At 34.7% G+C, this 13,477-nt stretch overlaps 1 protein-coding gene across 4 annotated transcripts in view; it reads right to left on the bottom strand.

The window, feature by feature from the left end:
- LOC105675400 (uncharacterized) overlaps window positions 1-13,477 on the bottom strand; it is a 59,252-nt gene that overhangs the window by 22,162 nt on the left and 23,613 nt on the right. The window contains exon 1 of one of the 4 annotated variants that reach the window (XM_012372526.2): window positions 8,481-8,732. The exons of the other annotated variants lie outside the window; for them this stretch is intronic. The gene's annotated coding sequence lies outside the window, so the exon portion shown is untranslated. Of the gene's footprint in view, window positions 1-8,480; window positions 8,733-13,477 lie in introns of those variants that run through there. 4 annotated transcript variants of the gene reach the window in all.

The raw sequence follows: 13,477 nt of genomic DNA, 5'->3' as shown, positions 1-13,477 counted from the left end.
TGCACATTCTTCTTCCTCAAACAAACCTGCGAGCGCACACACTCACGTGACATCCTGGAAGAGATTCGCAACCGAAGATCGGAGTCTGGAGAATGCGTATGGGGCAAAGTTCCGCTACGTGTCAGAACGTTCAGCATTGGTTGCTGAAGAAACGCGAATGAGAGAAACTGTATATAACGCAATCCGAAATATTCGTTTCGATAAATTGCTTTTCACGAACACAAAGTATCTTCAGATTTTTTTTAATCACATTTAAAAAATATTTTAGATGTCTATTTATATCGTGCTCGTTCGTTGTAACTTTTTTGGATGTAAAAAGATTCAATTCCAATATCGCCAGCGAGATGAATGAATTTTACGAAGACGTCGTAGCTCGGTAACTCGATTATGTATTCCGCGTTGATTAGATCGGTGTTCGCGCGCATTAATTGGACACGATGCAGGCTAATTCGTTTCTATTCGGCCCGGTAATAAGTGAAAGTTTCGTGAGCGCATTTCGTGCGTGGTGCCCGGCGACAAGGTTCCCGCTTTCGTATACGCGGCATTGACACTGACGAAAAGAGCACGCGGGGAAACGCATTCATACGCTCCACGGATTCACACGCTATTATTAGGGATAAAAATTTCCATCGCTCAGATAGATCGCTCCAAAAACAGAGACTTCTTTTATCACGGTATCCATCTTTTATCTGAAAAGTTTTATCAAAAAATATTTTAACTTTAATTTTAAAAATATTACTGAAAATTGTCTTAAACACGATGGAATTGTTTGCGTACCTAATAGTTCACCCCGGAATAACGTTTTCCAAATTTATTTGTCAAAACATCAAAAATTTCTTACATGGAGCGGAAAAGAAGTTCGCGCAAACGAAACTGTGATAACAAACGGAACCAATATTTTAATTCGACACTTTTTTACTGTCAAGTAAAAAATATATTAATTTATCTCAAAGAATAGATAAGCTTGTAGAAGCAATTATTATTGTTTGAACTGTTTTCCACACGAATATAATAGTTATTGCTTTCAGTCAAAAGAAGTTTCTCATGTGTTAAAGACACTCTTACTTTATTTTTCTAAGCTGTACCTCACGGAAGCAGATGTTTCCGCATAATTGCGTTTTCATTTGGGAAACATTATTCCGGATGATCGTGTGTCTGTTGTGTGCTTGCTCACTATCTTTAACATAGTTCAATTAAGGATTCGTTGAAGCCGCAGGTGAAAAACTGCTTTCTCTTGCTTTCCCACGAAACTCCCTCTACATTTTCTCGTGCGGTTCCTTTTACACGTTTCGTGTCCTTCTATTTGGCTCTCCAATCACATTATTAAGTAATTTAATATCGCATGCATGACCGTGAAACAAACTCGAGGCAATCTAACACGATTAAATTTCCATATTAAAATATTTTCCCAAAGAAGAAAAATGATCGATCATTGATTTCAGAGCACATTATCCTATTAATCAATTTTTATATTTTTTCCGACAATTTTTTTTCCTTCTTTTACATTACCTCTACTTTCTTCTTTTATGGCTTACTTATCGTCTGACACTTGATGTACTTTATTGCCATCAGGCGCACAACCATCTAAGGGCTATCATCGTGCGTGGAAAGCACCAATTTCATGCTCGCGGGAGCAATGACGATGTGTGTATGTGTGTCGTGCTATTTCAATTCAACAGTTAATACATCACTATCTCTCGAATCCAAGAAAGATAAACCTTTCATCGAAACTCACACCCTATTATTAAATATTGTACATCACGTAATCGAGTTATCGGGCAATATTTTGCTATTATATTTGAAGAAGATATGAACAGTTTAGCTGCGTCAATTATTAAACATTAATATCAAGTGCAATGTTTTATATAATTCATTGCTGAACACGATACATAATCTTATATTAGCAATGTATATGTATGATAAAAACGATATAAGACAAAGAAATTCTAAAGAAATCATAAATAAAAGCACAGAATTATTCTTGTGAGACACAGGATATGTTTGCTTCCTACTTTTACTGTTAGTTCTAAGCGTGCGCGCTTTTGTTTCGATTTTATAAGTAAAAAGTATTTCCCTCATCCTTATTCATGTAATCTATTGTTGCACGATATGTGAATTCACATTTCTTATGGCGCTATCAGCTGAAGTCAATGCGCCAAGCTACTGATTCTATTCCTGTATTATGCGGAAAACTCGCTATACCGCGGCATTAACACGTTCAACTTTCCGACTAACAATGCAAACAATACTCTTGCTATCATCAAGCTATGTCGGTCGATTGGAATGACCTTTGTGCTGCAACGTCGGCATTCTAATAATCCAGAAGAAAGCGGGGGAGACCGTTTCGAAACAAAAGCACGTGTTATATTGCGCTTACTACATTGAGAATTAACGTTCACTGTTACTTCCCCTTGAAATTATTTACACATTGCGAATGGCGAAAAAAGTGGCAAATTGTATAATTAATTTATTAAAATTATTTGTTTTGGCCTCCCCACTCATTTGTGTAAAGAATGATATAAACGCTGTTCGAAGAATTATTTCGGATGCATCGCGCTGACTAAAAAATTTTATAAGAACAGGCCGGATTCTAAACTTAGAGTTCAGTCCGAAGAGCTTGTCGTGCTCTTTCTTACATCGAGAATCTTAACGTGTTCCATGCTGCAGCTTATTTCTGGCATCTGTTCGATGCATTTTGAAAAAAAACAACAATGCTGTCGAAGAATTCTATTTTAGCTGTGTAACTTAATAGAGAACACACACACACACACACGCACATACATATTGCAGATGTGAAAGAGTGTAATTTAAAAATAACTCAAAAGTTATCGTTTTTCTAAGCTTTCAAAATATTAGAAAGGATTTATATTTTTACTAGAAAAAGATTTTTCTAATAATTTCTCAAAAACGTTACAAGTAAAATGTCTACTATTGTCCATATTAAAAAAATCTACATTTTTATTACACTTAAGCTTTCGAATTTTTAAAAATTAATGAATTGAGTCCATGCAATATTTTTCCAAAAGGGAGAAGATATCGCGGCTGGAAAGCGTATGTGCATACATGCCAGTTTATAAGATATTTGATCGAAAGTTTGATCAACGATAGACGCATCGCGTGAAGATGCGTTATGTTTCTTGCGAAACATCGCCCACTTACGGAGGAGAGCGATGATCGAGCAGTAGTTTCGCCACGTTTGAAAACTGATTCGATCTACGTAATTATTAAATTATGCGGCTTTCACAGCTGACACGACGCGCATTCGTCCTTCTTGGGTAATTAACACAGAGAGCTATTAATCTGATGAAGTCATTGCGGCACATTCAATAATTTACTCAGCGAGAATATTGAATCTAGAACATTGATCGATGCGAAATTATCCAGAAATAGATGATCGGTTTCGCCCAATTGCACAGCTGCGAAATCGGAATACCATTGCCGTTAGCGGAGTTAGCGGTATAACAACTCTCCGAGTATTGCGTCACAAGGAGAAAAGTATTGCGAGAATGTTTTATCACGATGTAAAACCGCAAGAAAGGAATACAAGGAAGAATCGACGATAACTATCGCTGATACTTGACCGCTCGAATCCTCGAAGAGCACCCAGTTATTTCCAGTTTAGGTAATGCGGCAAAATTCTCCAATTGAATATTTTTCACCCGACTCGATGTAACAGTTATCTCGTAAATGAGAACTATATATTTCGCGAATCGTTACAGTTACATCTATTTCAATTGAAGATTAATAATAACTTTTAATGATAAAAAAATTAAATGAAACGGAATTCCATTACGAAAATTAAATTGGAGAATACAAGACTATAAGAATTTAATCAATTATTACGGTTTTGCGTAGTGTACGTGCGGCAAGTACATGCTCATTTCCATAATAACACGGGACCATAGAAAATTAATGCTTACGCACGGACCAGACGGTCGTTTCCTTCTTTGTAGTTCTTTAAACGTTTCATTGGACATCCCGTCGTGCCAACCTTCACTCGTTAATATAACGCGAACGAATAGGCACAGCTGTATACGCTCGCTCTCTTCTCCACCATGCACAAGTTCTCACATGTATCTTTTTAGCGAATTACGAGTTGCAAGGAACAATGCGGTCGTGCATGGCTCGCGCGAGAGCCTTTCCGTTCCATTTAATTCTTTCGTCACTAAAAACTGCCATAATCCCCCAATTAAAAGAGATGTGTGACTGCAACAATTCGCGAAATGTAGTTCTTATTTATGCATGAGAGAACTGTTTCATTCAAACCAAAATATTGAATTGTTAAGTTTGCCCAAAAAACCTAAAAAAATATAATACAGTTTTACATATGCGCGTGTGCTTATATGAGATAGCGGTCAAAATTTTATATTTAGCTATAGACTCACGATGAGATCATGTAATAAAGAGCAGAATTCTACAGTAATTTTAAATTTAATTTTAAAACAGCACGCGTTTTCGCGAATCAAAGATAAAAAACAGAAAATAATCTCAATATTGAAGAAAAAGGCTACTTGTACTTTTTAAATCTCCAACACGTGGCGTGATATCATTTTCTTTCGGAATTCTAAATTTCAACAAGAATTTGCATATAGATGAATATTAGCAAACCTGTTAGCAGGTTTACTTTCTGGTTTTACTATCTCTCGGCCATTCGGCTACACGAGTATGCGATAAAAACAATGATAAACGAGTCGAACTTTCTACGCATTCTCAGTGGCTTCCGGGGCGTTTCTTGATGATGAGTAGAAAATCTCATGAAGAGAGATGCAATGGGGCGTATATTGGGAAGATGCATACATCTCATTTTTACTTCCGACTGAAAGTCCGTAGTTAAATCGAAAGTTTTCCCGGCGCTTGCACTTTTCTTAATTGATCGACATCCCGGCTGTTCTCAACCAACGAAAAACTAATATATATCTTTGTTAACGCGGGAAAAGCGAGCTTTTTTTCTTCAACTACGGCGCAAAATCTTCCACTCCGCGAGATTCTGCGACTGATCATTCTTATCTTTAGCTATAAATCACTCGCTCTCACTGCCACTTACATTTTGCACTAATTATATAGAAAGTCTGAAAAGGTGAGCGGCAAATGCATTATTAATTTCCTCAACGATATTAATTGCCGAGATGTTGTTCGGTTGTGTATTTTTTTTCTCTTCACATCTCTCGCGCGGAAATTTATTTTGTACATGGAATGCGATCGGAATACAGCGGAATGCGATTCCGCAATGTCAGATACGTGTCAAGCATTTTAGGCTGTAATTACATTTAATAATAATGATTTCTAAACTAAGTGAAACTTCTCACTGACGCGCGAAATTCAACCGCGTGCAGTCATGCTTTTGCGGTTAGAGATATGAGTCGTTTCCGTTGATTATGTTGATATAAGACGAAGAAAAAACAGTCGCAACAGTCATAAATATGTTAATCGAGGCTTTTTTTTCAAAAATCTTACGAACTGCACAGCTTTCGGCGTAATCGAGAAATTTGTGTATATGCAAGAGTCGGGAATGTCCCTTACGTAGCGCTATCAGGTAACGCGAGACTCCGCATTCTGCGCCGGTCGACGTCGCGGTACGACGACGACGAGAAGCACGGTATTCCATATCGAGAGACGTAGAAAAATTTCATGGCGGCATTTCAACGTGACGCGAATGACTTCGAGTGTAATCATTGTACGCAATTATTCGCGCACGTTGTGCGTTTTCACTTGCGCGCATAAGGTATGAATTGCACAGCGATATTCGAAAAATATTCCATTTTTAAATAGAAAATAATATTTCAATAATTAATGTACACGTTTTATTTAAGTGCTATAAAAGTGTTTTTTAATTGTAGCAATTAAATGCAGAAAAAAATAGAAGAAAACATTTACATATAAATTACACAAATTTTATTTTTTTAACAAGTGAAAAGAATGAAAAATTAGAAAAGTGTTGGAAGATTTTTCGAATATCGCTGCGCAATTCAGGAATATCTCATATATATAAAAGTACAAGATAAAATCTGTGAATAAATAACGTATGCACTTGAAAATCTGCTGGTAAATTAATCAATCTTCCGCGAATTATTCTTCCGCGAATTATAAAAACAATTCTTACGATACCATACAAAAAGAATTGATTAATTACAAGACGACAAAGGAAAGATGTTATAAGATCTGACACATAAGTTGCTTATGCGCGCAGAAATCTACTGAGAGATAAAATAAGTTCGACGCTACGTGTTCTGCGTTGTTGAAGAATGATTTTTTTATCCATACAGCTATTGCGGTAGCATGTAAACACAAATGATTAATTGCGAATTGATAAACGAGAAATGTTGTTTTGGACTCGAACAAGTTCACAGCGAACAGATCCGCTGAATGATGAAATCGAGTTGAAATTTATATCTTCCGCATTTACCGTGGAAGAGATTTTTTATGCAATATTACGCAAATAAAATTGATTTCTGTTTCTTTCCAATTTGCATAAATATGTTTAACTTGTGGAAAAAACTTTGCAGCGGATAAAAAAAATTTATTTGCGATTCGAACTGAGGAGTTATAATCATACACGAAGAATTTTTCTTAATCTCAAGATGAATGGAATACGTTTCTAAAATTTGACATATTTTTTTAGACACTCTCTCCGCATACCGCATATCGCATGTCTTCATGATATGCACTTGTGAATGAATAATCAATAGGATTGAAACGTTATGAATAGAGCCATTATTATTGTGTGTAATAATGACTTCGTTCAGCATTGTACAAGCTGCGTTTCAAGAAAATTCAAACGTTGTTTCGAAGATGAGTAAGACACGAAAGATGTAAATTACAGTACGTAGAACAAAATTCTTCTTCGTAGTAAATCTAGTACGCTACGATCTTTTATTCATATTTTTGAGTCATATCCGTTCGCATGTAAAGAATTACAGATTTTTGCAATATAAAAGTATCTGATATATTGTGAAAGAAATCTACAAAAAAAAACCGAGTATAAAAAATCTTTTTAATAACCGTGAAACAAAGATATTAAAAAAGACCTACAGAAAATGCACAAAAAAATAAGAATGTAACGCTGAAACTTATACGTTGTTTTATTCTTCGGAAAAGAAGCGTGGGACGGAGACACATCGTGACATATCGTAAGAGAAAATGACGCGGTAGCGGTGCAAAACGTGCCATTAAGCGCAAGAGCGATTTAAGAATTTATTCGTGCGTAAATCCAGGCGCACGTGCACAACTATCGCGTGCGTGAGCGCGGTTTGTTCGAAAGTAGACGCTGCAAGTTTTATCACATATGGCGTTACATTTTAACGCGGGCATTATCACAACAGTGGACAAAGCAGTGCAATGATCGTTATGGAAAAAAATGCACTCGCGAAAGTCGACGGCGGAAGTTGTAGCGAATAGTGAAATCGTAAAGGTGCACGAATTGCGACGGATCTAACTTGGATTAATTATCGCACACTTGAATGGAGTTTCAAAGACGTAAAAGTTTTATCATTCATCGTTTTCAAAACAAAGCTCTCATTAATGAAAATAAAATTATTCGTATTGTGCAATTCTCTATGTAAATAAAAAAAAAGCTATTATTGAACATAGAAACCTAAGTATAATTATTAAAATTAAAAGACGGCTCTTTGAGGTCTCTTTTTTCTCATCACATATTTGCATATTCATATGAAATCTGATGAAGGCAAAAGCACTTACAAATTAGATGTACAGTGTATTGTACATCGGTCTCCGATAAAAGTTTTCCCACGTACAGTTAACTGTATATCGGTAAGAGAAAACCGTGTTAAATTAAAGTTTAAATACAAAATCCAATTGCTACAGCACGATAAAAATGTAATTTTAATTTCATACTGTTATCATTATTTGGAGATTATTTTTGTATAATTCGTGATGCATATTTATAAAAAATAATTTATAAAATGCATTCTCTAAAAATTTTTAGTTTGCAATTTTTCTTCTATGTTTTCCATCACAGTAATCGCACTACACGCTGTGCATCAAAGGAGCAATTCGAAATGACGAGGACTACTATCGGTATCCGGCAGAATTCCGTGAGTGTACAATTCGTATGTGCGTCATGAACGTGCTTATCTCGTATTTATCCTGGATACAATAATTGTGTCTACTCAGCAAAAAGAAAAGAACAAAAAAAAAAGAAAAAGAATATGAATGTCATGAAATTTCAAATAGAAAATTTATCTGAAAAACCTGTTTCTTACAAAATTGTCGCTAAATAATTATAGATAATTGAAAATAATGTCTTGTTTCTGAATGATTACAACCACATATATGGCATAGAATGAATCAAACTCGCAACTTTTCGCGACCTGCGTTTTAGATAACTTCTTTAGAGCGAATATTGTAGAAACGCCAGATTCTATTTGCTCCAGACTCCTCATCTACTTTACCCAAATCTTATACAATTTTTTCTCACACAAGAACGCTTTCTTCCACCAATGAAATAAACGAAAGGTCCTTACCCTGTCACAAGTCTCAGAGATCACACCCGGCGTGACGCATTCTGCCGCGGAGGCTCGATAATCCTGTCGGTGAGCGGCCGAAACGAGTCTTCTCGATCGAGTGTCTCGATCACCAAATTAAAACACCGCATAAAATGAGTAGAAACAAGGAAATAAAAAAAAAATAATAATAAACAGCTATACGCGATCGCGGAGCACAGCCGTGAGCGACTCGCCGACTGCGACTGACTGACTGACTGACCGACTCCTCCGGCCGCTCTCGGCGTGTATACTGTGTATACAGAGTCTCACCACACTAACACACACGTATAACAGTGTGCGCCTGTGGCATCCAACCGCTCCCCGCCCGTTCACGACGAGCCTTTCGTTTCCAGTTCCATTCCGAAGCCGATCCAACCGCGTGGCCCCCGCACCTTTTGTGCATCTCTCATCCGCTCGCTGCGCGCGCCGTTTGGTCGCTTCCGACCGGTTGGTTCACAATGGTTTGCTCTCCTCCGCATCTTTGGACCACTCCATAAGACAAAGATCCTCCGAAATATCGCGATATGCAATTAACCGTTAGCATGAGGCCAAGTTTAATTAAGTCATTAGACTTCGATAAAATCCGTTTTTTTTTTCCTTTTATATATGCACTAATAATTCCATCGCAATCGCTAACCTAGAAATTAATATTTTTAAAAAGTTTTTTATTTATTTTCAATAATTATTTTCATTGTATTTATTGCTAAAAGAAGGGTATTTCAACTTCGCTTACACTGCACATGTAGAATGGATAAAATCGCTATAATATTACAATTTGAAGAATTAAATAGCAGACAAATTTATGCACGAGTATACCGAATTATTTTGCTGAGATTATAATTTGCGATAATGATACTATTTAGTAAAGAACGTCCAAAAAGCCGGTACTTTGCACCCACCACGTCATACGTTTTCAAGTCGAAATTTGAAACTTCAATAACAACCTATGCTGCATAATCGATTCCGATGCATCTCGGGTTGCACCGAAGCACCACGAACGTGGGCAATGCGCGACGCTAGAGTCCATATGATGCAAGAATCTTAGGAATATAAGTATAGTAAATAAATGATAAGACACGTCTTAAAGTCTTACACTGTGATTACCTGCTTAGAAAAATCCCTGTGAGCACAACATCGTGAAATGCCAATTTCTTATCGACATATATAACAATTGTGTACTTGTTCAAACTAAAATAAAAAATATTAATTCTTTAAGGAAAAGTTTAAAATTCTAGCCTTTTTAACATAAAGTATAAGTAAAAAGTACTAAAGTATAATTATCGGAATCTTAAAAGCTGAGATTAATCACGAATGCCTAATTATGCAGTCAATCGAATATCCTTTTCCGCAATGTTAATAATTTATTATTTCTGCAGAGTTATTATCATACAATATAAAGTTTATATATTAATTATAAAAGATTTTTCATTAAGTTATAGTTATTAATTATATAATTTTACATTACAAAAGTACAATTACTATGAAACGCATGCATGTATGTATATCATGAAAGATATGTTTATATACACACACTTATCGTGTGACAATAAAATATTTATTTTAAATGTAGTAAATAAAACTTGTTTCTAAATTTCTAAAATTCTTTTACTTCATTCACATATCTGATACGGCGATATTTTTTATTCCATCACTTATATCTGGTTCGTTATTGTCACTTATATGAAGATAAAAGGTTTTTTGCGAAACATCGAATACGACGTCATGATGCGACGCATTACAATTTTCTTCATTTTCATCATTAATACCTAAATTGCGTAATTGGTGCATTACGTCGGGTCTAATGTGCATGGAATCTTCAGAAATATTTACTTGTACTGGGTTTCTATAAATTTGATCATAAATCGATATCGCCGATATTCTTTTCACGTAATCAATTTCTGAATCCGTTGTAATTTTTAGTGCCTTAAAATTAACTGTAGTGATAGCCTCCAGAATACTGCGTATTTTGTCCCGTTCCCATTTTCGCCGCACATATTTCTTAATCTCTCGACCCAGTAGAATCTTTTTTTTTCTTCTAGAAAGACGTTTAATTTTTATAAATGGTCTCGGTATTCTTTTCATCTTTCCCATTATATAGTACACGGTGGTTCATCGATTATTTAGCGATTATATCAGTATTTCCTTTGGTTGAATGCATCAAATGCATCTTAGTATTAATTCATAAGACGTGAAACGTCCTGGAAACAACAATTATCACCTTTAATTGTCTGTCACTACTTCAATTTATATACAATGTGAACAAATCTATTTTTCAATTAGATCTAATTTTTATTACGTTTAATTTTTAATTACAATTTGTTATTTAATAAACACATAGTTTTTATTTTAAATTATACAAATAATAATTAATTGTAGATTTTATAAACAAAAATTGCTATGTAATTTTTAGTTCGTTACAATTGTTATTTAAAATTTAAAAAAAATTGAAATACATATTAATTTGAGTGCAAATTCAGCAGTTAATTACAGAAAAACGCATAAAGTGCGTTGAATGATAGTTATCGTTCTACTATTGCCACCTAGTGACGGAAAATATCACAGTCCATGTAATCACTGTAATGATTCACCATCAGTATGCAATATCATGTACATACCTATCAAAATATCTATCTTTTCGCAGATGCTGTGTTCAGGATGTTATGTTTACATTCTTCTTTTTAATTTTCGGATATTAATAGAAATAATACTCTTTTTAAACCTTTATATTACGATACAAAAACACGCAGTACTTGTTATGATCTACTGCAGCCATTGTGGCTGATAGCTGACTACCGTTGGTAGCGGTGTATTCCGCCATCTGTTCAGACTTTGCTAACCACGATGTGAGTAAGAAAACGTTACCAGCTGTATTTCTGCAGTACCAATATCCGATATATTTTTGCTTTCAATATTTATACAGATTTAAAAATATATATTATATATCCGTTGTTATTATAAATTTGCTTATTGTTACATCAAATATCGGTAAGATTCATTTTCGAAAATTTATAAAGTAATGGAAATTAAAATATATTTTCATATAAAGAAAAATGTAACAAAATGAAAATTTTGTGTATAATATCGGAATATAATAATATTAATTAAATATATTTAATGAAGAAAATATTTACAAGAGCATCTTTTTCGTAACATTAACTGTGTTTCACAGCAAAGAAATACTCATAAATATGTATATACGCATATACTATCGCTCGTAAATATTTATGCAATCATAAAATTTACCCTTTATTCTACGTAATTTTATTCTGAAGTAAATCATTAAATGTGTGCATTAATTTTTATTTAAGGATAAAAGAAGTTTTTTTTTAAATTAGTGTTTTAATTCACGCGCTTCTGTGCGTATTTAATTAAATAAATAGCAATAATATTTTTTTAAATAGTAGAAAACATGTAATTATATTTGTTATCATTATTTAGCAGAAATATGAGGAGTGTAAAATGTAGAATAGAAAGATTACGCAAACAAATTCAAAAAAATGAGTCGACAACTGAATTTGCACTCAAATTAATTAATACTATTCAATTATTACAGAAAAGAGTAAATGTGACAGTTTTAAAACAATTTCAGTTATGTGGAACTTGAGATGCGAACTTTACAAGAACCACAATGTAACTCAAGTATTAATTTTAGATGACCGCAATTATACTTCGTCTCGCTTCCCAACAATGTGAAAGTTCAACAGACGTCCAACAGACGTCCTAATCTTTCAGACCTTCTTTCATATCTTGGACGTTCTTAAGATCTCTTTTGTAGACGTATATTTCGTCTGGATTGAAAATTCTAAATTATATCTTCAAATCTCAAAATAAACATTAAAATCAAAATCAAAATCGTTTGATGATATCAAGTTTAAACATATAAAAATAATCTCCATATATTTATTTGTGTAAAAATATAATAACAATTTAAAGAAAGTGACTTCCCCATATTTTCATGGTATCAAAAATTGAATTTACTGAAATTTCGACCGAATAATCCTTCACGATAAATTTGATGCATTCATTTCTAATAATTCTATGGGTAAAAGAAGTTTCTTTCCTTCAAGCGTTTAAAACAGCGAATAATTGTAATGAATAAATTACATTTTCAATATTTGTATAACATTCCGTTTTCAAGAAAATTGTTCAAGTAATAAAAATTTATCATCAGCCGATGCCAATAATATACACCGAAATAAAATTATTCAATGATTGGCTAATGCCAATTATTCGATAGATATTGCTAAAATTAGTCTACATCGCGAACGGTTAATACCATTGTCTAACAATGTTGAATAAGGTATAACATGGAGCGCTTCCGCGCTTCAGCAGCATCGGGCAGAAAGAATCTGCGCACGTGCACCGTGCGCGACCGACCTGACCTGACTGGAAGCGAAGGGATGATCAATAACTTCCAGGATATATAAGGCACTGTTCCGGTGGCGTGTACATCTCTCGTGTTCTCGTGATCAGTGATCGCGCACACCACGGATCCCTAAGTCTCGGTCGCGTATTAACGGCGGCTGCGTTTCAGATCGGTCCGTACGTCAGATAACATCGGGGAGAGGTATTATCCATTGGGTATAAGAGTGCTCTCTTAGTGTATAAGATAAATACCGATATTATGAAATTTATCGGTATAGTAATGTAAGGTTTCGTTTGTTCCGCTATGAACGATCTCGGCGGCTCGAGGAAATCAAGGATGTACACGATGATATTGCTATGAGGGTAAAGCTTTCCGTTCTCCCGGAACCTTCTCGGTAACAGTGATAATAGCAAGATGATATTCCATCAACAAAATTACGCTGATGGATCAGTAACGTTAAGAGGCACGTGCACGCACGATTCTGCCAATATGGCATGGCATCTCTCGCGAGAAATTCGGTAAATATGATTAATCTACCGTCTGCAATATAATACGAGCTTATTAGATTCACATATATTTCTGCGAGCGTGTTTCTCTAATTAAATAAATA

Source organism: Linepithema humile, chromosome 5, assembly GCF_040581485.1.
Source record: "Linepithema humile isolate Giens D197 chromosome 5, Lhum_UNIL_v1.0, whole genome shotgun sequence".
NCBI classification, from domain to species: domain Eukaryota; kingdom Metazoa; phylum Arthropoda; class Insecta; order Hymenoptera; family Formicidae; genus Linepithema; species Linepithema humile.
This window is presented reverse-complemented; position numbering and strand designations above follow the sequence as displayed.